Here is a 26,686-nt window from a genome sequence, read left to right as displayed (position 1 = left end):
CGTCACCTCTCACATATTTACGTCTCATTTCGTTATGAAATTAGATTATTTCAGAGAAAAAATAGGTTTGATCATGTTCTACGTGTAGCACCAACATTATAGTAAGTAAATATACCATATTTCTTCATTACTTACGTAATGCTAATACGTTTTGGGTAGTTTTGGCCTGATTTGGGATGATTGGGGTAATTCTATGGACCCGTGGGAACCGGTCCATAGAATTACCCAAATCAGCCCATATCGGCCCAAAACTACACAAATCGTCCTAGCATTACGTAAGTAATGAAGAAATATGGTATATTTACTTACTATAATGTTGGTGCTACACGTAGAACATGATCAAACCTATTTTTATTCTGAAATAATCTAATTTCATAATGAAATGAGACGTAAATATGTGAGAGGTGACGCCATAGGAAGTGGACGGTCCAAGCGACAATTGTGTGGAGCGACTTATCCAAGATATATGGTCGCCTGGAGAGTGTTTGCTGCCATATCAGCCTCCTGTACACAGTGATCCAGTCCTTTTCGTTCATTGAACACCGAACCCTACACGCCCTCTGATATATTGCTTAATTAACAAATATTCACAAATAAAGATTATATTTGTATATGTTATCAGAAAGGCAGATATAAAATAGTTTTTGTGAATCCATCACAGAGATTATACCTTATTAGAGAGGAAAAATATTCATACTTTAAACAAGGCTTCATGGCCGACGCTCTCCTTACCGATATTCGAACCCCAGTTGGAAACAGACCCAACTATAGGATGGGTTAACCCAAGTATCGCGCTTCCAAAAGGGTCGCCCAAGTTGGAAAAGACGAACGCTGAAAGAATATTGTTGAAAACATCTTGATAACTGATTAAACCAAAATTATTTATAAGTCAGAAGAAAGACAGAAACGCGATCTATATGTAAAACTTCTACCAGACAAATATTTTAAGTAAAACCGAAGATATTTGTAGTTGTATAAAAGTGGCAGTTTTCATCGCTCGTCAAACTCGAAAACCGCAGCATTCATCTCAGAACCATGCCTATTTCACGCAGATTCCTTAATAAACGTAAGAGTTTTATATGTCACAAGAAAGACAGATATATAAGCTTCGTTCTAAATACCTTACCATGGGCATATTTAAATTTAAAGCGAAGATACGTGTACTTTTATAATAGCCGAGCTCCGACTCCGGACAGATCGATCGACGGAGCAACTCACTCTCAGAACAATGCTTATTTCAAGTAAATTTGTAAATAATCGTAAATTTTTTATATGCCTCAAGAAAGATAGGAATATAAGGCTCATTTTAAACACTTTACCATAGACATAATTAAAGTTCTAATGAAGATTCATGTATTTTAATAATCGCCGAGCTCCGACCCCCGCATAGACTGAGCGACAGAGCAACTCTCTCAGAAGAATGTTTATTTTACGTAAATTCGTTAATAAACACAAATGTTTTACACGTCTTAAGAAAGATAGAAATATAAGCTTTATTTTAAATACATTACATTAGACATATTTAAAGCTCAAGTGAAGATATATATGTTTTATAGTGGCGTTCAGTAGCTTTTCGGTCATGGAGTGCAGACGCCTACGCACTTGCCAATATGTTGTGTAATTAACAAAGATACGCTAATAAAGCCTAAAATATTACATGCCTCCAGAAAGACAGAGCTATAATCGTTATTGTGAGTGCATCAAAGAAAATATATCATGTTGGAGACCAATGATATAGCAATTTTAATTTAAGTTTCGAGTCTTGCCCGGTCGAGAGAGATGGGGCGACTCTTGCCCCATCTATTGGAGATTCTGTCCACTAAAGACCCAAAGCTACTCAAACCTTCCTAGCATTACGTAAGCAATGAAGTAATATGGTATATTTACTCACTATAATGTGGATGCTGGATGCAGAAAATGAGAAAACATAATTTTACTCTGAAAAAATATCATTTCATAACAAAATAAGATGTAAATATGTAATATCAAAGGAAGTCGATGGTCCAAGCAACAATATCGTGGAGCGACTTATCCAAGATATATTGCTCTCTGGAAAGTGTTTGCTGGCATATCAACCTTCTGTACACAGTGATCCAGTCGTCGAACTTCTCTGCTCAAATTATCGCAAATTTAATTTATGATGTTAACAAGTAGAATGCGTATTTTTAATCAAATCTAACATAACTAGCCAGAAAACGTTAAAGATTATTTAAAAATACATGGTTGGAAGTTAAATCAACTCCATAGAACAATATTTTTGTTATAGATACTAATCGTTATTTGTTGGTATGTGTTCGCTACTTAAACTATCATGTACTGTATTTATGTAAAATCTCCCTGTTTCTACGGACATGGAACATGGAACCTTACACGCTCTCTGATTTACTGTTTAATAGAGATTCACAAATAAGCTTATGATTGTATTCGTTATCAAAAAGGCAGTGACAAAGTCAATTTTGCATTTTAATCACAGAGATTAGATCTTAGTGAGATAGGAAAGATATTCATATTTTAAAGAAGGATTTTTGAACCATCGCTCTCCCTATCGATAGAAACTAACTTTTTTTTCTGGGGGGAGCCCCGTCGGCTCCCCGGAGCTTTACCGGCTGATATGCTAATGTCAGACTTTGGCATCAGTCATGTGTATGGAGTTCTAGGGCCTACCGGGGACCATGAGCCAGAACCTGGCCCCCTCAGAGAGGCAAGGGGAGCAATGGCCTATAGAAACCCCCGTGTGGTTGGAAGCATTCTATGTCTGCCATCGACCGGGTCAAGCATCCAGAAAGGTAAGCATTCCAAAACAAACCCCTATTCTGGTGAAAATTGCTACCTAAGCCGAACTAGTGGATAGAACTCTTCAACAGAAAACAAGGAAACTAGTATGACGTCATACGTCACCGCGCTGCTGTCTGCGCAGCTCCCCCCTCCCCGGGAGGGGGAAGGGGGAGCCCCAGACCTCCCACGCCGGCTATCCACCCATCAGTTCTTCGGCTGATGCTATAGGCAATGGTTATGTGCTCCGGCTCCAGTGGTTGTTTCAGCACTGTACCTAGTGTGGTGTCTGTTTTCTAGGTGGTGCGTGAGCCGGGAGTGATTCTCCAGTACTCGGGCTGCATGCGCCTAAGGTTCCCTTCCCTAGGTGCCCTGTAAGTACTGCCCTTGGGGCTTGGGGCCACCTTCCACAAGTTCCTTGGGTCCTGCCCCTTCTTGGCCGTTTACTGCTTGGTTTTCGGCCGCTCTTTGTGTGCTCGGGTGTTCTGTCTCCCTTGTTCGCCTTAGAGTAAGGGGCAGTGTTTGCACTGGTGGGGCGCAGGGTACTGTGCAGCTTGTCTTTACCAATCATAGCGGCCGGCTCTGTTCCGCTTGGGTACGCTGTCCTCTTGCGGGGTTTTCTTTTTCTTTTTGTTTATCTACCTGGTGGGGGGGTCTGCCTTCGTTCTTGCCCTTTGTGTCCCTTGTGTTCTGAGTATTTTCTGGTGGTACCCCTGCTAGGTCCCCGTGAGTGTACACGTCCCGGGGGTTCAGCTCTTAGAAAGTTGTTTGGTAGCTTTGGGTGCCGGTTAGCAGTACCCTGCCTGGGATTACCTGAGCGCGAGTCCTCTTAAAGTAAACGCTCGGGACCCTGGGAAACCCCTGGGGGCGCGCGGGTCCGATGGATGTGACCCCAGAGTCCCCCCCCTCGCTTCCAGCGAGTTTGAGAGTTGCTCTCACCCTTTGTCTCTGGGTGACTCTGTTTTGCCTCCGTCTGCTGCCTGTGGGGTCGGTAACACCTTCGACCCGGAGTCCTGCAAGTTTGGTTGCTCGTTGTGGCTCGGTTACCCAGTTGTGCTAACAAAGCGGGTGCGGGCAGCAGGGGCGTTGCACTTGAGCCTTGGTGGTGGCAACGTTCTCGTGGTTTCCTCCCCGGGAGCCCCGGGGCTGCCCCGTTGTAGTTCGTTTTGGGACTTGGGGGTGTTGGTTGCTTCGGTTCCATCCACTCCCCCTTGTCTTTCCCCTGGTTCACCCTTCCTGCCTGCATCCGGTTTCTTACCGTCTGTAGGTTCGGGGCGGGGTTTTTGGTGTTGAGACTCGGGCAGTCTCGGGGAATTCCCCTTCCGGGGTAGTGACGGGGGGCATTTGAGCCTGTTCCTCCAGCCGTGTTGTATGAGTCTGCCAGTGGGCTCCCTTCCTTAGTGTTTTCACGGCTGCCCCGGTTTTCTGGTACGGCCGGGGCTTTGGGGGAACGGCTCGGCCCCGGGGCCTGTCGTGTAGGTTCCCGGGGCTGGGGAGGGGCTGACTTGGGGGGGCCTTGGCCCCGTTAGACCCCGTGGGGGTTTTTATCCCCCTCTAGGCGGGGCTTGCGGTTACGCGGAGTGGGGTCTTTCCTCCCCACTCGCCGTACGTGCTGTTGGACGTCGGCCCCTCCCCGGGCTCGGTTCCTTGGCCTTTGAGTCGGTTGGTTCCGTCCTGTGGGTGGATGTTTCCTCCCACCCCTTTTTGGGACGGTGTTTTAGTCATGTTTCCCCGTTCGATGGGGTTCTGCGTGACTTCTGATCTCGGGTGCGCCTTCGTGTGCCTTCAGGACTAGTGTTGGCTTCTGTGTTCTCGAGGGTACGGGATGGTTTTTCGCTACTTCCTGCATTATTGGTACGTCTGTTGGCTCCTCGTACTTGTCGCCCTGTTGGGCTACTTGTCGCCCTGTTAGGCTACTTGTCGCCCTGTTGGGCTACTTGTCGCCCTGTTGGGCTACTTGTCGCCCTGTTGGGCTACTTGTCGCCCTGTTGGGCTACTTGTCGCCCTGTTGGGCTACTGGTCGCCCGGTTGGGCTACTTGTCGCCCGGTTGGGCTACTTGTCGCCCGGTTGGGCTACTTGTCGCCCGGTTGGGTTCCTTTTTGGGCTCTTTGCTTCTTTGGCCGGTTTTATTGTTCCTGCTTCCTCTTTTGGCTACTTTTCTCGTGCAGTAGTCCTGGCTGGCGCCTTCCCGCAGGGAGGGTGTGCGGTTCGGCCAGCGTGTTATGCGCATGCGCCGTGGAGTTTGTTTTGGTCTGGGCGGTGTTTCAGTGCTGGTGTTTTGCGCCCTTTTTTGCTACAGTGCTTCGCCTCTCGTTCTTCTCCCTGGCTGCGGTATGTGCCCCTTCGCGCCGGGGGTGTCCTGGTTCCCAGTTGTGGGGAGGACACCGCGGTTTTCCCTGTGTCATGGGTGTGGACCGCCTCCTTCGCCTCTCCCTGCTCTCCTGCGGGTCCGGCAGGGTCCGGCTCTGGCGTCTTCACCTGGCGGTGCTCCCAAGTTCTTCTGGGCACGGTTGAGTCGTGTCAAGTTCGTGCCACCATTCGCCAGGTGAGTTTCTGCGGTCTGGCGTCTTTTGGCCGGGCGCTGGATGCGGCGGTGTTTATATACCTGTCTTTATTTAGGTATATTTTTGTACGACTGAGACCGTTCGCACACCAGTGACTGTCCCTTTATCACCCCTTCCTGTCCCCCTCATGTGCATGTCCAACCCATGCTGGAGTCATTCAGAGGACCCTCCTTTTTTAATGTTGTGAGGTGTGGGGGTTGTAGGGTTGGTTCTGTACTCACCTGGTTAGGCTCCTGGCTGTGCTTGCAGGATTTGAGCTCTGGCTCTTGGGTCCCGCCTATCTGGTAGAACTTGCGGGATAGTACCAGTGGAGTGCAGTGGTGCTATTGGCACCTTTGGGGAACACTGTATTACCATCAGAGGTCTGTGCTTGTTACACGACCTACTTGTGAGCATAAGCCTTCTTGCTGGTTCGTCCGTGGACTTCCAGGGCGCACTGGCCTGTTTTCGTATGGCAGTTCCGGCCCGTCCTGGTTGTGGGGGTATGTGGGCCGGTGGCCTGCTCCTAGCAGCTGCCTGGTGGGCCATCCTCTGGCCGGTCTAGCCTGACCTTGGGCCGGGCTTCAGGTGTAAAAGAACTCCCAGTACCTCATCCAGCAGGTATCGAGCGGGGTTTCTCCGCCGTCGGTCGCCTGGTGCAGGTTTCTGGGCCTGCAGGGTTTTGTCGTGTCTCCGTTGGCCCTGTCTGGGGTCTGCCTGCTCCGTTCTCTGCCTTTGCAGAGGGGAGTTGCTATTTACATGTTGCAGTGGTGCCTGTTGCTGCTGCTGCTGCACGTGTGCATTGGTACCGTGTTTCACGGTGGCGTGTCCTTGTTCCTGTGTCCGGTTGTGGAGTGGCACTTTGCTGCCGTTTTGTGCCTGGGGATTGCGTGGGGTTTTTGTCCCTGCCTGCTTGTCCACCCCTGGTTGTTCTCCTGGGGTTTTTTGTGCTTCTGCTCTTTCTTCCTGCCTCCTCTGCAGCAGGGATGTTCTGCGTGTGTTCTTAGGCGTTGGTCAGCCTGTGTCCTGTGATGTGCTTCTTTGTCTCGGTCTATTGCAGTTGTTCGTGCCCCTTGGTTCGGGTCCTGTTCTGGCGGCGACCCTTCCGCCTTCTTTGGTTTCCTAGCTTGCCCTGCCGTTTTTTTTTTTTTTTTTTGGGGGGGGGGGGGTCTTGCGATGTCTCGCGTCGGACCCGTCGTTTCTGAACTCCTGGCGGGCTTGCATGCTTTGGGGAGTTTTTCTGTTCGGCAGACGTTCCATCTCCTTGTGCCGCCTGGGTTTCGGTGGTCGCGCCCGAGATCTTCTCGCGGCTCCGCCTTTTTCCTGGGCTCGGAGGGGCCTTGTCGGGGCTGCTTATGTTCTGCCTCGTGGTCTCGCCTCCGGTTGGTGGTCGGGTGGCTTCGTGGTAGGTGTCCCACCTGCGTGCTTCTCTTGACGGCAGTATGGGGTATTTTGGCGGTCCTTCCTTTTCCTGTCCCTTCTTAGGTGGTTACTCTTGTTAGCTTGGTTTACTCTCGGCTTGGTTTTCTAGTGGGGGTTGGGGGCCGTCGTCTTGCCACATACTGTCGCCTCTTTTCGTGCGGCGCAGGCGGAGCCGCTTCAGCTTGCTTTCGGTCTTGGTGTTGCTTCTGCACCGTTAGTCAGCTGTCTTGTGCGTCGTTTCACCTCCGGCCTGTTCGTGCGCCGCTTGCACCATCCTGGTCTCTGGTCAGCGTGCTCTGTCTTCTCCTCGGTTGGTAGTGCCCCTTCGGTTCCGGTGTGTTTTTTCGTTGGCTCTTTCCTTTGGGCCTTTGCCTCTGGGGGTCGAGTCGCTGAGTTTTCTTGCTCCTTCGGTTTTAGCGTTTTGGTTGTTTGGTGGCAGCAGTCTCCATCTTTTCTGGCGCGGGGTGGGGCTGCTGCATTCTGGAGGGGTCCGGGGATTGTTGGTGCTTCGTTGGTCGGGCCGGGGGTGTGTCCTTTTTGTGTTCAGTGGCAGCCCTCCGCTGTTGTTTGCGTGCCACGGCGTTTGGGTCCGGAGCGCGTTTTGCGTTGATCCGGTTCTGTTCTTCCCGGTTCGCGGGTGATAGTGTCCCGGGTGGTCAGCAGTGTTCTTGCGGCTAAGCTGCCTGTGTTCTTCCCTCATGCCTGTGGCATTCGTGGCTTCGCTGCTCTCGCTGCCGTGTGGGCGACGTGGCCTTGCGGTCTTTCGGGCATGGATTTTTGGTGTCCGTGCAGGGGCCTTGCTGCTCGTGGTTCTCGTGTTCCCGGGATTTTCGGGGCTGTGGCGCCTTGGGTTGGCGTTTGCTGCCGGTTGTCTCGCCTCCTTGGGGGGTGCGTGGTGTCCGCCTCCCGGTTCTGTCCCTTTGACCTTCCTCTGTGGGTAGTTAGCTCCGGGGAGCCGACGGGGCTTCCCCCAGAAAACCAGCGTTGAATGTAATGAAACGCCATTTTCTGGGTGAGACCCGGAGGCTCCCCGGCAACCCTCCCTCCCTCCGGTCGGCATTTTTCGCGTGTTTTGACATCCAGCCTCAGAACTGATGGGTGGATAGCCGGCGTGGGAGGTCTGGGGCTCCCCCTTCCCCCCTCCTGGGGAGGGGGGAGCTGCGCAGACAGCGGCGCGGTGACGTATGACGTCATACTAGTTTCCTTGTTTTCTGTTGAAGAGTTCTATCCACTAGTTCGGCTTAGGTAGCAATTTTCACCAGAATAGGGGTTTGTTTTGGAATGCTTACCTTTCTGGATGCTTGACCCGGTCGATGGCAGACATAGAATGCTTCCAACCACACGGGGGTTTCTATAGGCCATTGCTCCCCTTGCCTCTCTGAGGGGGCCAGGTTCTGGCTCGTGGTCCCTGGTAGGCCCTAGAACTCCATACACATGACTGATGCCAAAGTCTGACATTAGCATATCAGCCGGTAAAGCTCCGGGGAGCCTCCGGGTCTCACCCAGAAAATGGCGTTTCATTACATTCAACGCTGGTTTTTTGTTATTATTAACAAGCTTAGGTATACACAGTAATGTGCTGCTACCCTAATGGCCTGACCTGGCCTAGCCAGACCTGACCAGACCTGACCTGGCCTAGCCTTACCTAGCCGAGTCTGACCTGGCCTAGCCTTACCTAGCCGAGTCTGACCTGACCTGGCCTAGTCTGACCTGACCTGGCCTAGTCTGACCTGACCTGGCCTAGTCTGACCTGACCTGACCTAGCCTTACCCAACACTAATCACCACACGTGACAGCCCAAACGAATCGCAAATAAGTACACGTAACAAGTCATATGCCCGGACACTCTTTCACCTTGGGGACTGAGTGGTAACTATTGTATAGAAGAGCCGGCTCCCTGAGAGTGGTAAGAGGGCGCGATAAGAGGCTAACGAGTGGTCTTGAAGGAAGTCGATAAAGCAGACAATTTTCAAAAGGAAGAGCAGCATAACGAGCAGACAGGAATGAACAGACAGTCGGTTATCCCATAATGTGTAATACGCCCCGCACAGCATGGGTGGAGTGGGGGGGGGGTTGTAGCAGGGCACAGTATGGTGATGGTGCGGGTGAAGTACACACCCACTGAATTCCTGCCATCAATAATTGTTTTCATAACCATTAGAACAATGGCATCCCTCCAGCCACCATCCTTCCACTGACCCCTCCTCTGGTCCTCCACCTCAGACAATAACCCCCCACACCCCCTCTCCCTTCCAGACATCAGCATGTCAAAATCAGTACCATAATGTGTTTAAACTATTTAAACTAAGTCATTGTGTATCTCAAGGTATCTTAATTCATTTGAAAGTGCACATGTGCATTCGTTCATATACTCGCCTAATTGTGCTTGCTGGGGTTGAGCTCTGGCTCTTTAGTTCCACCTCTCAACCGTCAATCAATAGGTGTACAGGTTTCTGAGCCTATTGGGCTCTTATCATATCTACACTTGAACCTGTGTATGGAGTCAGCCTCCACCACATCACTTACTAATGCATTCCATTAGATATAATCATATATGATTACACATAATCATAATCATTCTATACACATAATCATATATGTGTACGTCAACGTATACATACATGCGTATATATACCTCATATTAAAATACTGATAAACGAATGACCATGAACAAATTAATTTATAATTGTAGCATTATATATAATTTTAATAGACTAATTACGTGTTTATACATTTGAATGGTCCAGACAGGTGGCCAGCCTTGGACATATACACTTCTGGTAGGCACAATGACCTCATGTTAGACCCTTGATAGATTATGTGAGAGAGAGAGAGCTGGGGCAGGGAGGTGCGTGCCCCAGGGAGATAATCCATGCCCATGCCCCGCCTCGAGGTCAGTTCTCAAGTCACACCAAGAATAACAATCGAGCAAGTTGTCCTGACCAGGATGTGGCATATTAGGGAGGGTTGAGGAATAGGAAGCCTGTCTAATAGGGCTCTTGGCAAGCAGCTCTCCCTCAGTCTACCTATCTATATGGAAGAAATGTATCTAGGCCCTCCTCCCCCCTGCCTATTCTCTCTCCCCCACCTTTCTTCCTTCATTTCCTCCCTCCTTCCCTCCCCCTCACTGGTGAGAGAGTAGGAGTGTGAGAGTGGTTAGAGAACTCGTAGTTCTCACGCTCGTGAAATTGTCTGCGACCCTGGAGGAGTAGAGCGGAGGGGGGGGGGTGAAAGTAGGTGACGATGGAGGAGTAGAGGGGAGCATTATATGCAGTGAACGTAGGTGTCTATGAAAGAGTACATCATAGAGGAGGGTGAAAGGAAGGTGACGATGGAGGAGGAGAAGGGAGGGGGTGTGAAGGTAGGTGGCGATGGAGTAGAGCAAAAGGGGTGGGGGTTGAAAGTAATCCTGAGTTTAATTTTTTAGTTATATATAGTGACACCTCGGCTTACGAATGAATATTTATGAACTTTTCGGGTTACGAGCCTAATTTCTTCGAAAAATTTGAATCGGGTTACAAACTTTGCCTCGGGAAAGGAGTTTGTTGATATACATATGGGCTGACCTAGCGCGTGGTGGCATGGTGATCGCGCCTCAGTTTACCAGTGTCTCCTGCCTAGTAAGTATCGCCCCTGAATTCTTTGTAAAGCATTACATTTGTTTTGGGATTTTTGGCTATTTGAACATAAAATTTGTTATGATATATCTTGCCATGAGTCTCAAGAAAGCCAGTGGTAAGGTTCAAGCCAAGAAAACACATGTGAGAATGACCATAGAGGAAAAACAAGAGAGCATTCATAAACATCAAAACGGTGCACAGGTTGTTGAACTAGCTAGGCAGTACAACAAATCTATGTCAACAATATGCACTGTACTTGCTAAGAAAAAGGACATTATGAGCATTAAAGTGGCAAAAGGCATATCAACAATCCCGAAACAAAGAACACAAACACTTGAGGATGTTAAAAAGTTTTTATTAATTTGGATACACAACAAGGAGTTAGCAGGTGATAGCATTTCAGAGGCCATCATTTGTGAGAAACCAAGGCATTTGCATGAAGACCTTTTAAAGAAAACCCCTGGAACGAGGGGGAAAAAGATGAATCAAGTGTGAAAATGTGAAAAGTTTGTGTGACAATAGAGCCTCGTGGAAAACTTTTGCTGTGGTCATTACCTGGTGGAATGCACCCAGGATGGAGTATTAGGGCTATACATCTTTTAAATCATAAAAGTAATAAACATTTCCCATCAACCTTACAAACAATATTAACCTATTTTCATGTATTTCCCCCATGTGCATTTTAACAAAGTTGCTAAATTGCCTTTATCATTCTGTAAAATTTCAATTACAGTACTGTATGTATAATTTTGTTAGTATAAATGGACTGAATATTCTGAAATTGCTATTAATTTTACAATTTCAGATTCAAAGGTGGTCTGGACACCCAATTTGGTCAGACAGGTGAAGAGAGCATTTAGGATAGTTCGAAGAGATGAAGATGGTCGCAATTGTGTTTGAAGAGGCAAACGCCCCCTTTGCTCCTGACATTATGTTCAACCATTGACCTCTGCACACCTAACACAAGGTAGGTTGAAAACTCCTCCTTCATGTCATTGGTACATTAGCCAGAAACTCAGGGCTCATGTAGGAATATCCCTAAAAAAAAAAAAAGTGGCCCCAACAATGCATCCTCCAAGTTTGGAGGATGAGCAGGAGCATTGTCGAGAAGCAGGCCCTTTTGTGTCAAACTTTTCTCTTGCAGATATTTTTTGATGGCAGGGCAAACCACTCTACATCACAGTTTTTCTGCACGTTATATATTTTTTAAAACTCTTGGATTTTCGGAATGATACACGAGCAAGGGTTTAATTTTCAAATCGCCACACAGCACAAGAGTTAGCCTATCCTGACACAAGTTAGCCCAAGTTAGCTTGTGTCCGGGCAGTGACGTCTCCTCTTGGGTAATGTATGTCCTCTTCGGCAATTTTTTCCAGAATAGCTATGTCTCCTCACAATTAAACACTTGTTGTGGAATGTATCCATCAATACAGCACAGTGTATCTAAAAAATTTTAATTTTTTACTTATATATAGTGTCACCTCGGCTTACGAATGAATATTTATGAACTTTTCGGGTTACGAGCCTAATTTCTTTGAAAAATTTGAATCGGGTTACAAACTTTGCCTCGGGAAATGAGTTTGTTGATATGCGTATGGGCTGACCTAGCGCGTGGTGGCATGGTGATCGCACCTCAGTTTACCAGTGTCTCCTGCCTAGTAACTATCGCGCCTGAATTCTTTATAAAGCATTACATTTGTTTTGGGATTTTTGGCTATTTGAACATAAAATTTGTTATTATATATCTTGCCATGAGTCTCAAGAAAGCCAGTGGTAAGGTTCAAGCCAAGAAAACACATGTGAGAATGACCATAGAGGAAAAACAAGAGAGCATTCATAAACATCAAAACGGTGCACAGGTTGTTGAACTAGCTAGGCAGTACAACAAATCTATGTCAACAATATGCACTGTACAGTACTTGCTAAGAAAAAGGACATTATGAGCGTTAAAGTGGCAAAAGGCATATCAACAATCCCGAAACAAAGAACACAAACACTTGAGGATGTTGAAAAGCTTTTATTAATTTGGATACACAACAAAGAGTTAGCAGGTGATAGCATTTCAGAGGCCATCATTTGTGAGAAACCAAGGCATTTGCATGAAGACCTTTTAAAGAAAACCCCTGGAACGAAGGGGAAAAGATGAATCAAGTTTGAAAATGTGAAAAGTTTGTGTGACAATAGAGCCTCGTGGAAAACTTTTGCTGTGGTCATTACCTGGTGGAATGCACCCAGGATGGAGTATCAGGGCTATACATCTTTTAAATCATAAAAGTAATAAACATTTCCCATCAACCTTACAAACAATATTAACCTATTTTCATGTATTTCCCCCATGTGCATTTTAACAATGTTACTAAATTGCCTTTATCATTCTGTAAAATTTCAATTACAGTATACTGTATATAATTTTGTTAGTATAAATGGACTGAATATTCTGAAATCACTATTAATTTTACAATTTCAGATTCAAAGGTGGTCTGGACACCCAATTTGGTCAGACAGGTGAAGAGAGCATTTAGGATAGTTCGAAGAGATGAAGATGGTCACAATTGTGTTTGAAGAGGCAAACGCCCCCCTTTGCTCCTGACACTATGTTCAGCCTATTGACCCCTGCACACCTAACACAAGGTAGGTTGAAAACTCCTCCTTCATGTCATTGGTTCATTAGCCAGAAACTTAGGGCCCATGCAGGAATATCCCTAAAAAAAAAAAAGTGGCCCCAACAATGCATCCTCCAAGTCTGGAGGATGAGCAGGAGCATTGTCGAGAAGTAGGCCCTTTAGTGTCAAACTTTTCTCTTGCAGATATTTTTTGATGGCAGGGCAAACCACTCTACATCACAGTTTTTCTGCACGTTATATATTTTTTAAAACTCTTGGATTTTCGGAATGATACACGAGCAAGGGTTTAATTTTCAAATCGCCACACAGCACAAGAGTTAGCCTATCCTGACACAAGTTAGCCCAAGTTAGCTTGTGTCCGGGCAGTGACGTCTCCTCTTGGGTAATGTATGTCCTCTTTGGCAATTTTTTCCAGAATAGCCATGTCTCCTCACAATTAAACACTTGTTGTGGAATATATCCATCAATACAGTATCTACAAAATCTTTAAAATCACGAACAAATCTTTCAGCCCCTACTTTGTCTGAGCTGGCACCCTCACCATGCCTCACAACACTATGAATACCACGTCTTTTTTCAAAATTTCTCAAACCATCCCCTACTCACCTTAAACTCTTTCGTATCTGCAAAACTCGTTCTAGGGGTTTTCTTTATAAGATCTTGCATGAAGATTTCATTGTTGACCAAACCACACACTGGAAATTGAATAGACGACATTTCGATCCGTCCTGGACCATTATAAAGTCGATTGTGATGAGATGAGGGAAGCAAGAGCATTAAGTAGGCAAGAGAGAGAGGTGAGGAGATGGCAAGTATGTACGTATGTACATGAATAAAACATGTACATACTTATACATAACGTGTGTAAATAGTGTAATAAACACAATAACAGTATTTTGGGAGGAGGAATGTTGGCGAGTAATGTGTTGGAGGGAGGGAGGGAGGACTGGCAGGGTGTGGCAGCTCACTCATGTGTTTTGGGCTCACCATACCAACATAGTGGATCGTTATGGTGAATACATACGTAGATGGGTATATACAATGTGTGTATATAGTGTAATAACAGCAAAAACACTGTTTGATTGTAGAATATGTCGCATATATGAGGCCCATAATTTTGAGCATAGCGATGTTCTATACTTTGAATTATATAAATTCCACAAATTACACACTTTTAAATAATATTACAGCAAAAAAAAAGAAGAAATGAATGAGAAACTTCAAAATAATTGCGCAACATTTTATTCGCAGCAACTGCCGTCGCACGGGGTGGCGGGGCCGACAGACCCCCATCGCTCCAACGCTCAGCGCCCATAATTTGCTCAACTTCCCAGCTCCATCGCAGCTAAAGTAAGTCACATACAATATTTTTTGTTTAGTTTCCCCGTGATCAGACTCTGCATTTTAACAATATAAAAAGAGAAAAAAAAATTTTGGAAAGAATTTATTTCTTGTGCACCAGGATGTTATTTGGAGACAGAGCAGTTCAGTGGTTAACTACTAAATTTTTTTTTCTCCCACACACGCACCCCCCTAGGAAGCAGCCTGTAACAGCTAACTCCCTGATACCTATTTACTGTTAGGTAACAGGGGTCATCCCCTTTTGTACAAAGAATCTGCTAAAGCTTTTAGGGCTAATCTTTGACACTCGTTTGTCTTTGTCGCCCCATATTTTTTATGTCCGAGTTGAATGCTCTAAGGCCCTTAACTAACTTTAGGTCATGTCCCATACTTCTTGGGGAGCTAATCGACACTGCTCCTCTCTTTACATTCCTCTCTCGTTCTGTCTAAACTCGATTATGGCCCCGTTTACTCGTCTGCTTCTCCTTCTACCCTTCACCATCCGGACACACTGCATCATACTGGGTTACGGCTCAGCTCTGGTACCTTTCCTTCGACACCTACCCTAAGCCTGTATGTTGAAACTGGCGTTCTGTTTCTACAGGATCGCCATGATCGCTACTGTCTTCTCCACCTTGCACGGTCCTTACAGCACCCTCACTCTTGCTTATGTCATGACTTGACCTTTACCCATCCTGTGGTTCCTGTTCCCCTTCACCACCTATCTCTTTCTGTACGGTTGTCTCTCTTACAAAATGCTTGTTCAGTTTGTGTTACCAATATTTCCCCTCGTGTCATTCCGTCTTTGCCCCTATGGAGGGGTCCCCGTTCCTAAATTCTGTAAGCCTTGACCCACATGACTAAAACTTTTACCCCTCCTACAGTTCTAAATCACCTTTTCCTTGAACACTTTTCTTCACACTTGCACTCTATTTCCGTCTTCACCAATGGGTCTTAAGTCTGTAGACAGTGTAGGCTACTCTGTTGTTTTTCCTGACTGCACCTTTGTGTCTCCTGCCTCCGGAGACTAGCATCTTCATGGCAGAACTTTATGCTATTCTCTCTGCTCTTCATCAACTCTTTTCTCGCTGTCAATCCTCCTCTGTGTTTGTAGTTGACACTTGCAGTGCCCTCATGGCTCTAGAATCCTTTAATCCAGTCCATCCTTTGGTAGTTGAAATTCAACATTGGCTGTTTCTTATCTCCAGTAGATTTAAGACAGTGGAATTTCGCTGGATTCCCACCCATATTGGTGCGTTCTTAAATGAGCGTGCGGACACTGCCGCTAAGGAAGCTGTTTACGGGAGATGGGACACCTGTCCCATCTCCCGTAAAGGTATTCCTTATTATGACTTTTACCCAGTTATTCATTTCCCCATTCTTGCCCGTTGTCAGGGTTGTTGGTGTTCTGTTACTGGTAACAAATTGCGTGCTCTTAAGAGTAGTGTGTTCCCGTGGCCTTCCTCCTACCACCGTAACCGGTGGTGGGAAACGGCTCTGGCGAGGTTGTATATTGGTCATACACGTTTAACTCACGGGCACTTAATGGAGCGCTGCCCTGCTTCTTATTGTCCAAACCGTTGTCTCTACATGTCCTGACTTCCAGGACTTACGTGTCTTGCTTCCCGACCATCCCTCACTGTCAATTGTCCCTCGATAAAATTCTTGGTAAATTCAATACCTTTGATATTGTTCGCCGTATGCGTTTTTGTTCTTGTATTGGCGACGTTAGTGATATTTAGCGCACTATGATTATCCCACACATTTGATGGTTTGATAATTACTGTACTGTACAGTACTTTGGTTTGGAATGTATCAAATAAAGTTGTTTCATGTATTCAAATGTGTGAGAAAATCCACTGGGGCTGTGAGATGAAGCGAACCTGTAACAAAGGCATTGCCAGTTGCATACTCTACCACCACTGATGGTAAAAGTCTTACAACTGGATATCTTGTGTGACGGGTTATGGTATCACAGCTATACTGAACCAAGATGGTATGGCTCTCCCTCACATAAATGAAAGAAATGCTGCTATTGGCCTTGCAGGTGGAAACAAATGAAAATTATCAAATAAATAATTAAACAATTTACTGAAATAGTAATGAACAAAAATAACACATGACAATACTTGACTATCATGTAATGCAAAGGTGAACAAGTTAGTATGACCTTAAATGCAAAAAATAAACTATAAGCAATGAATAAAAGTATGAAGATATACTGGTGTTCTGAAGACAGCTACCATACCACCATGGCATCAGTCACACGACGTTGGCTGGAAGTGGACGACGGGTTAGAGACACCAAGGTGATCCTAGAGCACTAAGGGAGAGATTGCCTCTCCAGGGAGGCAGCGCTCTTTATATAGTCCGGCGGTGATGACTCATCCAGTGTCAACACGAGGTGGACATCTGGTCAACTAGCAAACTGCTCGTTGTGGCTGGCGGTGCCTTTGTGTTGAGCTGTACCACTGTCAGTTGAAGGCGGCTAACTGCTTGTTTGTGGGGACAAACTGCCAATTAGCAGTGGCGCCCGGCTTGCCTCTGAGTCGTACCAGGCCGTGCCAGGCCCTGGGGGGTATGGAGAGGTGGCAGGACTGATGACTCTTCTGGGCTGGTGTAGATGTATAATACTTCCAGTGCAGAGGCATTGAAGGTGAAGGGAAAAGGCAGTTCCACTGCTATGCAGGGGATTCACGTGACACTTGTGAAGCCACAGAAAGTCTGGAGGCCCTACTGAAGCCAGTCCAAGTATTAAATAAAACCCCTGAAGTACGCCGGTGAAGGGTAAAGTGAAGGGTGAAGCAAGACCGTATGCCCCAACTTCAGGCACACACAGAAAATCACGTTTTGGTCCCGCCTCTCAACTGTGTATTTGAAGTTGGGGCGTATGGTGTTGAACTGCTTCTTCAGCCTTCACCCGAGTGCTTGTAGGTCTTACGTAAGACGTTGACTCAAGGAGGGGCCTCAAAATTTGCTGTGATTTATGGGGAAATCCGGTTGTAAGACTTTTACAAAGTCAGTAATATACTGTGGTAGAGTATGCAGCTGCCAGTGCCTTGGGCAAGGGTTTACGTCGCCTCACAGCTCCAGTGGATTTTCTGCTTGGTGTATATCAGGTTGTGATTTTGTGTGTGTACCGTATTGTTATGATTGCCGTCTGATAAGTCCTTTCTGGCCTCAAGAGTCATTTTTACCCACCTAGAAAGATTGCAGATGGCCAAAGCAGTTATTTAAATTAAGAAGGGACAAGTCTTAAACAGAATTTTGCATAATATTTGACTGTAAAGGGGTAAATTGAGGTAGATTGAAAAACAAAATGGTGAACCGGGCAGGAGGTACTCACAATTAGGCGAGTACACTCGGGAACTTTTAAAGTGCAACCAAACATGCTTTAGGCTCTCACAACAAGAGGTGAGTGGTGGTGGCTCAGGTGCTCAGCCAATCAGAGCATCTAAGGAGGAAGGGCAGGAGTGAGAGGGGGGGTGGTATGTGGAAGTTTGGTGACAGTTGTGTGTAGTTTGTTCATCTTCATTGTAAGTTTCATGGCTTGGTGTGCATTTCCCTAGTAAATTTAATTAGGGAAAAATTCAGGTGTTTGATTTTTTAAATCAACTTTTTAAATGTTGAGTTGTTAAAGCCTCAAAGTGCATGGAGTTGGTTTGGGAGTATGGCATCCTCATGCTGTTGCGTGCTCGCGTGAGGTAGCAAAGGTGATGTAAAGTTGTGGGGTGTACATGCTTGGGACGTCCTCTCTCGGGATGGCTGGTGTTAGACCTGCGTGTTAGTCGGTTGTTGAAAAGCCGTTGTCATCCTTTGCTGTTGTGGTATTGATTTTACATTGTTCATCTTGTAATTAATACTGTAGTGCGATATCTAGGGCTACCATTTGTAGGTTTAAAATGTCTAATACAAACAGTTGTCCAATGAGTTTTAATAGGAAATATCATCCACCAAGCACCATTGTACAATTATATTAATTGATAGTATATGGATTGTGCAGAACTGCTTAGAATGATCTTTAACACTTGGCTATATTGGTCATGTCAAATACCTGCACAGTGAATGCTCAAAGACCCTTTCTTTATTCAGTGTTGTCACATACCTCATGGGGGTATGGATAGGCAAACACTCATTCGGTTAAACTTGCCTTGTAGTACTTTCAGAACTCAGTAATTTGGAATCTGGTTAGCACTTTGCAAATAAATTGACCTTTAAAGTGAATTCCTATTTAGGTTTAAAACATTATACCGAATGAGAAACTCGGATTATATAGCCGAACACCAGAAATGTTGTTATTCTATTTGGTTGCCTAAAACACATTCAAGGACTACACATTACATGGCATTCCAGGATTCCTCTATACCTTGCCTTATGCTGTAAACATTGCCACAACCCTGTGTTTTATTGATTTAAATGGCCACAGGGAGGCATACAACACTGCAGATTATGATGTCATTAGTTATCCACTGTGCTGACAAGTGGGCTGACTGATGTTCGTTGACACCTGTATCGTGCTTCAATTTAATCGCCAGGAGATCACCTTCTCACTAGACTCGTTTGTAGGAAGTACAGTATAGTATCTCAAATTACCTTGGATCATAAATAGCATAAGACTTGGGGGTAGGAGAGGGTTGCAGTGTTTGTCATGGCTCTCAGTTGTTCCTGGTATTAGGCAATTTAGTTCTGGAATAATTTTTGTTGGCCAATGTTAAACTTTTTCGAAAGTAGATGTTTTTCTGAAAGGGAAGGGGGGGGGAACCTCTATGCTTGGATACAGTTATCTAAGTGAATACTTAGATTTATACAGTAGAATAACTACCTTCTTTTCCTTAGTCAAAAAGGTTGCTTGTTTATTTCTAGGGACTTGTATTTTCTTTTATTTTTAACTGCAGCAACTTTCAGTGAATGATAGATTCTTACTGAAAGGACCTTTACTTCATTGTTGTTGCTTTATGGTCATCTCATTGTGTACAGGGATTCCGCAAAGCTTTTGGGGTTAGTCTTTGACACTCGTTTGTCTTGGTCAGCCCATATCTCTTGCCTCCGAGTTGAATGCTCTAAGGCCCTGAACCTCCTTAAAGTTTTGTCCCATACTTCTTGGGGAGCGGATAGGCGCACGCTCCTCTATTTGCACTCCTCTCTCGTCCTGTCTAAACTCAATTATGGTTGCCCTGCATACTCTTCTGCTTCTCCTTCTACTCTTCGCCATCTTGATGCTTTGCACCATACTGGGTTGCGTCTCGGCTCTGGTGGCTTTCGTTCGACTCCCGCCCTTAGTTTGTATGTTGACACTGGCTTTCTCTCTCTTCAGGACTGCCGTGATCGCTACTGTCTTCACTATCTTGCGCGGTCCTTCCAACATCCTTCCTCTCGCCTCTGTCGTGCATTGACTTTTCCTCCTCCTGTGGTTCCTGTTCCTCTTCATTGTCTCCCACTTTCTGTCCAGTTATCTCCCTTACAGGATTCTCTTTCTGTTCATATTTCTAATGTTTCTCCTCGTATTGTTCCTTCATTACCTCCGTGGAGAGTCCCCCTTTCCAAGTTTTCTACGTCCTTGACTTGTATTACTAAAGCCTTTACCCCTCCTACAATTCTGAAAAGCCTCTTCCTTGAGCACTTTTCTTCGCACTCCCACTCTATTTCCATCTTCCCTGATGGGTCTAAGTCTGCGGATGGTGTGGGCTACTCTGTTGTTTTTCCTGACCGTATTTACATGTGTCGCCTCCCTTCGGAGGCTAGCGTCTTTACGGCAGAACTTTATGCTATTCTCTATGCTCTTCGTCTCTTGCTTTCTCGTTCCTCCTTTGTGGTTGTAGTTGATTCTCGTAGTGGCCTCATGGCTCTAGGGTCCTTTAATCCTGTCCATCCGGTGGTCATTGAGATTCAACATTGGCTGTTTCTTATTTCTAGTAAATTTAAATCAGTAGAATTTTGCTGGGTTCCCAGCCATATTGGTGTTTCAATGAGCGTGCGGATGCTGCCGCTAAGGAAGCTATCCGTTCTTGTCCCATCTCCCGTAAAGGTACGTGTATTCCTTATTCCGACTTTTATCCTGTTATTCATTCTTGCCCGTTGGCAGGGTTGTTGGTCCTCTGTGGTTGGTAACAAGCTGCGTACTCTCAAACTTAGTGTGTCCCCGTGGCCTTCCTCCTACCACCGTAACCGGCAGTGGGACACTGCTTTGGCACGGCTGTGGGTTGGTCATACCCGCTTAACCCACGGTCACTTAATGGAGCGCCGCCCTGCTCCTTATTGTCCGAATTGCGTTGTCCATATCCTTGTTGAATGTCCTGACTTCCAGGACGAGCGTGTGTCTTGCTTTCCGACCGTCCCTCGCAGTCACTTGTCCCTCGATAGAATTCTAGGTGAATCGGATACTTTTGATATCGTTCGCCTTACGCGTTTTTGTTCTCGTATTGGCATTCTTGGTGATATTTAGCGCCCTCTGATTATTTCGCACTTTGATGGTGCTACATGGCCTTCCCGGTTTGGTGACTTTTTTTGGTAATTACCTTACCTTCATTGTTGTTTCATTTTAATGTGGTAGTTGTGATATGGATTGTTCTGGCTCACATGCAAGGTCTTGGAATTTTTTCTGTTTTATATTAAGAAATTGCCAGTCTTGTTACTATTTGTAGTTAGAGATCTGCATTAACCCTTACACTGCTCAGGGGTCCTTGGGACATTTACACCCCTGTGCGCAAGAAAAAAAAAAATTCAAAAATTTTTTTTCTTCTAAACACGTTAATTTATGTCCCCTGAGCACGGAAAAAATAAAAAAAAAAATCGTAGGTGACATATTTTGGGCGCAATTGACCGAGGAAGTCTGGCAAAAAGTGGGCGTTGACAGAGCGGTCGTCAGACCCGGTCAGCGTCACCCGCGTTGACAGATGGGAGTTGCCACAAAGATATTATTACCTAATTGTTTCAATGTCTCCGATTGATTTTTTCTTAGTTTTTTTGCAGTAATATTATTCAATAGTGTGTATTGTAATATATTTATATAATAAAAGTGGTTAATAATCGCTATACTCAAAAGTATGATGTGCATATTAGTGATTCAATTATTATGTTTATAAAACTATAAACAAATAGTTTTGCTGCTATTACACTCTATACACAGGTTATATATAAGTATTGGCATGTTTTGGTCACCATAACGAACCGCTAAGTTGGTATTGAGAGTCGAAAAGCAACGAGGAGTTACCGCCACACACCAGCCAGCCACTCACTGCCACTCCCTCAACACACGCACTAAACTTTCTTCCCCAACAATACCAGTTGTGGTGTTATTACACTATATACAGACGTTATATATAAGTATGTGTATATTTTGTTCACCACAACTGTACAGCTAAGCTGATATAGTTAGTTCAGGCACTATAAGAGTCGTCGCTATACACAGATGGCGGCTGGCGGCTCCCTCACTCATTCAAGGTCACACGCACTAAACTTTCTCCCCCAACAATACCATTTGTGGTGTTATTACACTATATACAGACGTTATATATAAGTATGTGTATATTTTGTTCACCACAACTGTACAGCTAAGCTGATATAGTTAGTTCAGGCACTAAGAGTCGTCGCTATACACAGATGGCGGCTCCCTCACTCATTCAAGGTCACACGCACTAAACTTTCTCCCCCAACAATACCAGTTGTGGTGTTATTACACTATATACAGACGTTATATATAAGTATGTATATATTTTGTTCACCACAACTGTACAGCTAAGCTGATATAGTTAGTTCAGGCACTAAGAGTCGTCGCTATACACAGATGGCGGCTGGCGGCTCCCTCACTCTTTCAAGGTCACACGCACTAAACTTTCTCCCCCAACAATACCTTTTGCAGTGTTATTACCCTATATACACATATTATATATAAATATCTACATGTTTTATGCACCGTAACTGTACACCTAAGCATGTAGTGCGCCCAAAGAGCATAGTGGCCACCCTCTAAACAGCTAGACAAATCTTGCCGACGACGTCACCTCCGTCACCCATATGGCTCATCCCAGCATAATCCTTTTGCTGTTATTACACTAATACACACATTATATATAAGTATCTACATTTGTGTTCACCATAGAGAACCACTGACCTGGTATGGTGAATGCAAACAATAACAGGTGGCCACACAGTCAGTAAACGATGCTGTCTCTCTCCGTCTCTCAGCATCACTCCTCCCACAGCGCTAATTATTACAACAATCCTACTATTATCACAACCCTGGTTATTTATATCAGTCATTGGTCATCTGTAATATTGTCATCGCTAAATAATAACAATTATATATTTATTTTGACATTTTTCGGCGATGCTGTGGTCACAAGCTGAACATCAATGCTGTTCGCTCATGCTACGTGCGCCGGCCTTGGTTGCTCCAACAGTCCTGCCTCTCACACCTGAGAATATTGCCCACGATTTTTTTTTAAAATGGCATCTGTTTACAAGAGCCCTGAGGAAGCTACTGTGAACCCTGTGTAGCCGTGGGCCATTTGAATCAGGCCTGGCACCCTATGGCGTATATATACGCCATGCGCACCATGGGACATGTTACTCAGGGCGTATATATACGCCATGCGCAGTTTAAGGGTTAAGGCCTCAATATTATATTCTTTATTTTTTTTATAACATGTTATCAGCAATTTTTGTGGTTGGTAATATTTAGATTAATGTCAGTGATGTATATGACAAGGGTTAAGACCCCTTGTGGTATGACAGCATTTTTCCCAGTCATTTCGTTAACAAATGAAAGGGTCCTCGTAACCATTCTTTTGTCCTTTCTACCATGTACCTGTTTGTTGCTTCTTGGTCTTTCATTTGGTACTTTGTCCATTAAAACAATGGCCTTTGGTAATGTTGCAATTACCATTTCTAAAAAAAAATGAGCAGGTTCATTAGGCAGGGTTTTTTTTAGCAAACAAAGTTTTACAAAAAAAATTCCATTCCTTCAGGACCTTGCAGATGTTAGGTCAAACTAATTGACAGTAATCTGTTTTGCCCTTTCAAACAATGATGGTTTTAATCTAGGTAAAATATTTCAGAATATCTGAAGTTTGGCAGACAAATCATTTAAGAGCTTTGATTAAATTTAAGTTACCAAAGACTTTGTGAAAACCATGTTGTTTAGGTGCTTCAGTGTCACTTTTCTAATGTTTTGTAAATTTAACAATGATCTTTAGTTAATTTAATTATAATTTGTACAAAGCTTAGGTGTTGCATAGCTTTAAATTTACTTTCAAATATGAAAACTAAAATATTGACTAAAGTTTCTTCCACTTTAATATTTCAGACTGATTTGCAATATTTGTTAGTTTATGTAAATTGAATAGGTAGTCCACTTTTACATCTTTTCAATGCATTTTGCATGCACCTATGTAACAAGTTACAAATAGGTGTAAATTTTACCAAGTATTTATTTAAGTAAAAAAATTTCAGATGTTTAAACATTGCATCAATAGTAGTAAACAATAATATCCAGCATAATTTCAGGATAAGGTATATAAAGTAGTTTCATTAAAATTGTTTTATTTAATAGGTTTTACATATAGTATTTATAATACATCTAATATTTATTACTGTTTCAGGTTGTGGGACAGATGCTCCTAGATGAACAGAAGATCCAAGACAACTCCAGAGCCAATCACCTGTAAAAGAAAAATTAAACAGAGACACTACTTATTATCACCAATGCCTAATAAGAAGTCCAAAAAATCCTAACAGCCTATCTTTTAAGATGGCCTTGCTGAGCCTATCCCTTCCTCTGGTTTCAGTGCAGAGCTTGTTCCCTGAATGGGTGCATTACATCCACCACTTTAGTGCCATCAACACAGTGTACATATGCTTTACTGAAAGCACTGTACAATGCATGCCAGGCACTAAAGTTTTAGATGCATTCAGCAAACAAGCCCTGTGAGAATTAACAATGTAACCATTGTTAAGGGTCCCTAAACCTATGCAAATCTAGTCCATCTATTAGATGGGTAGTAGAGCAAAGCTCTGAAAAAGCCAAGCCAGGGAAGTCTGCAGGACTGCCTGGTCCCCTTTTATGAAATGGGGTAGGATCAGTACAAACTGCATCATCCCCTGTGGGTTGTAACAGTAGGACATGGTTACACCCCTATAAATGGACTAGATAAGAGAATTAAGATTAGGTCATTGATATAGCTAAAACATCAAATTCAAACTCACCCACTTTTGTAGATTTCCTTTTGCAGAGTAAAGGAGCCTCACTCCAAGCCAGTCCATGCATCATAATCACTTTCACCTGAAAAATATTTCAACAAATTAATTTCAGATTTAAAGCCAATCTTGCTTTACTTTTCAAATTAGCATTCAGTACTTTACAAATTCAGATGGAAAAAATTTCTTTAAGGAATTTACCTTTCCTACATATTCTAGTAGCAGTAGTAAAGATCTAATTTAGCAATATAAATATATATGGCATCAATTTGCCAAGTTTCAGTAAATGTCATTTGAGAAACTATCCACAACTGCACTTCAATGGCAATTTACATTTATCTTTAGCCAATGCTATATTTAAGTTATTACTATTTTTTTACTTTTATGCAGATCTATTCAGATTAACCTTTACTACAACTCGCCTGATTCTGTTTAACTCTTCCAACTGACAGAGGGACTTCCGGACTTTCCAAACCACATTCTGGAAAACTATATAAATTTAAAACCAAGCTAAAGTAAACATTGAATATTTTTTTTACTTTCAAGGGAAAAATACCATCACTTAGAACAAAACTTTTCCTGCCATTAACTTTGACTCACGATTACCCTTAAGGGGGCTTATCACACTAAATTAAAAGTTGTTCAATTTGCTTATGAATTTTTTTATGAAATGGTTATAGAAAGGGCTGCAACTGGTCCAAGTTTCACCATCACACCCTAAACAGAAGAGAAAAAAAAATACACAACGTATTATGCAACGAATGTTCAACATTCTCAAATAATCTCAGGAAACACATGTGTCAACTAAAATGTCTACTATGTGCTGTAGAAGCACAAACTCTTGTAATAATTGTAATATGTATGTGCAAAATATTTATATGTAAAATTTTTTTTTCTCTTTTTTTTTTTTTGGCCAATTTTTTTTTCTCGTTTGTTATCAAGGGATTTGCATGAAACTTGCACACCTTGCTCAATGGATGCCTATCTGCAAGGGTGCCAATTATGAACGAAATCTGTCGAAGTCAAGCTCAGCTACAGGTGGCCGAACTTGGATCTTTATTTTACTCTGGAAAGTAATTTACAACTTCAAGGCGTTTCTCAGCTTTCATTTATTAATCAATTTACATGCAAATTACACCTTATATGTAGAGTTTGTGCTTCTACAAACCTATCGAGACATTTTAGTCCAAAGTCCATTTGTCGATTTTATAAAAATTTATAAACATCATATATTGCATATTTTTGGAAGGGTAACTTTGAAAAATTATATTATTGCACTAAACACTTTGATAAAACTGATCAATACAATCTATTATTATGTGTTAGTTTAATATCTGAGTGTTATAGAAATGATTTTAGTTGACACATGTGTTCCCTGAAATTATTTGAAAATGTTGAAAATTCGTTGCATAATACGTTGTGTATTTTTTTTCTCCTTTTCTGTTTAGGGTGTGATGCTGAAACTTTGACCAGTTGCAGCTCTTTCTATAACCATTTCATAAATATATTTATAAACAAATTTAACAATTTTTACGAAACCCGTAATATGCCCCCTTAACAGTGTTATACATTTATAGATTAAAGCTTATTTAACAAACATTTAATGTTAATTAAACAAGATTTATATTTCATTACAATTATTAATAAAACACCCTCAACTATGCTGTTTAAGATCTAATGCCCCACATTACAATTTTCACAATTTCAACATACCATTCTATTCAATACATTCCTGAAAGGACTAGCCTAAGCCTAGACTTCCATACCCTAATATTTAATAGGTTTTTAGCAATTAACTTCTACCCTCTAATTCCAATGTACACAACACTACTTACTGTAGATCTGCAAGTATTTTCCTGCAGCTCTTTGTTGCCAGGACATTCCACAACCTGTCATGTGAACAGTAAATATTACTAAAAAGTTATTTGCATAGCGATGTTATTTTGTTCATACCTGTACCACCAGTTTAACAGTTGCCGTTTTAAATGGCACACTAAGCATCTTGTTGTCCCATTTTTAGTAATTACAAAGCTAGAGTCATTTCAAGTCAACATACTATACAAATTTTATTTTCCAACAACTTTAGTCATGAACATTTTTCTGGAACATTGCAAACAAACTTTAAATTTAACAACCATGTATAACATTTGAATAAAAGCAATACAAAATA

The 26,686-nt window shown here is 43.6% G+C and overlaps 2 long non-coding RNA genes across 6 annotated transcripts; one reads left to right on the top strand and one right to left on the bottom strand.

Annotated features, from left to right (window-relative positions):
• LOC138356370 (uncharacterized) lies at positions 1–26,686 on the top strand. 5 transcript variants are annotated; one of them, XR_011224399.1, is made up of 5 exons: positions 1–101; positions 11,164–11,325; positions 12,826–12,989; positions 14,234–14,332; positions 23,922–26,686. It is a non-coding gene; the product is annotated as an uncharacterized lncRNA (long non-coding RNA). The 5 variants fall into 5 exon arrangements; XR_011224398.1 differs by lacking the exon at positions 1–101 and adding an exon at positions 380–506; XR_011224396.1 differs by lacking the exon at positions 1–101 and adding an exon at positions 3,007–3,146.
• Positions 23,846–26,407, bottom strand: LOC138356371 (uncharacterized). Its single transcript, XR_011224400.1, has 3 exons — positions 26,352–26,407; positions 24,526–24,601; positions 23,846–23,981 (listed from the first exon to the last, which is right to left on the bottom strand). It is a non-coding gene; the product is annotated as an uncharacterized lncRNA (long non-coding RNA).

Source organism: Procambarus clarkii, chromosome 72, assembly GCF_040958095.1.
Source record: "Procambarus clarkii isolate CNS0578487 chromosome 72, FALCON_Pclarkii_2.0, whole genome shotgun sequence".
Lineage (NCBI taxonomy): Eukaryota > Metazoa > Arthropoda > Malacostraca > Decapoda > Cambaridae > Procambarus > Procambarus clarkii.
The sequence above is the reverse complement of the archived record's forward strand: the minus strand, read 5'-3'. Positions and strand labels throughout refer to the sequence as shown.